Below are 1324 nucleotides of genomic sequence, written 5' to 3' on the forward strand. Positions count from 1 at the left end.
TCTCTCTCTCTCTCTCTCTCTCTCTCTCTCTCTCTCTCTCTCTCTCTCTCTCGCCCCAGGCAACCACCCTTCCATTTTGTGTTTTTATAAATGTTATTATTCTGTATACTTTGTACAGATAGAACCATGAGAGATTTGTTTGTCAATATTTTCTGTAGCATTATGTCCTTGGGTTAATCCCTGTTAAAGCCTACGTCAGATCTTTGTCCTTAGTGGGAGCTGTGTACAACTCTATTTTGATTGAGTCAATATTTTGTCATGGTTTATACCATGCTAATATGTGTAGCTATTGTGAGTTATTTTCTGCTGTTGTAAATCCTTCCATTTTGTAGTCTAAAATTTACCTGTCCATTCAGGTTTCTATCTGGACTTTTTCCATTACTGCTGGGTTGCTGGAACAACCTTGTTGTCTTAGCCACAGTGTATGTACCTGTGCAAGAGTCTTCTTGAAGTCTCCCCAGGGGAAGGCACTTCATCCTGGTACTTTTGAGGGTATTTGTGAAGGAGTTCTTGGCATTTATTAACCACAAGCCAAAGATAAGATATGATAGTTTTCAGTTGACAATGAATTCTTCCCCACATCACAGAACATAGAATATTGACACAAGAGATAACTGAATATTCAAGTAGGTGAAAAAACAAACATGAGAACTTCCCTTTAAAAAGTGTATTTTGTAATACTCTGTAAAAGCCTCTTGCTCCACAGTGCTTATAGGTCTATGGAGCACACAGGGAGATGCACTTGTAGCTTCAAATCTGCCCATCCTAAATGGAAGTAGCATTACGGGGGGGGGGGGGGAGAAAAGCATACCTCCCAGAGTTTTCACGGACAGTATGCGCCTGTTCTGAAGCATTTGTAGTCATCTGTCACTAAGTGCTAGTTCCTTGGCTTTGGGAGAGAGCTTTGACATTCACTTAGATGACAGCTGTCTCAGGGGAGAGATGAGTGAGGGATAGCGTGGTTGTATCTACGAGATGGTCTTTAGTTATATCAAGATTTCATTCATATTCTAGTGATACTGTGTCTAATTGCCAAGTGTTTATAAGTTCTAAGCTCTTCTATTCAAATCACTCAGCTACAAATGCAATCAGTACTATACCTAATAAGTCTCTATGGGAAGGAAAGTAAGAAAAACATCATAAATTTCTATCAGAATTTAGTAAAATAAATTTTGAAAAACATGCACCTAGGATGTGTTTAAATTTTCTTTTTTTTTCTTTTTTTTTATTATAATTTCTTTATTTACATTTCAAATGCTATCCCGAAAGTTTCCCATACCCCTCCCCCCACCTCTGTTCCCCTACCCACCCACTCCCACTACTT

This window comes from Mus pahari, chromosome 3 (genome assembly GCF_900095145.1).
Source record: "Mus pahari chromosome 3, PAHARI_EIJ_v1.1, whole genome shotgun sequence".
Taxonomy (NCBI): Eukaryota; Metazoa; Chordata; class Mammalia; order Rodentia; family Muridae; genus Mus; species Mus pahari.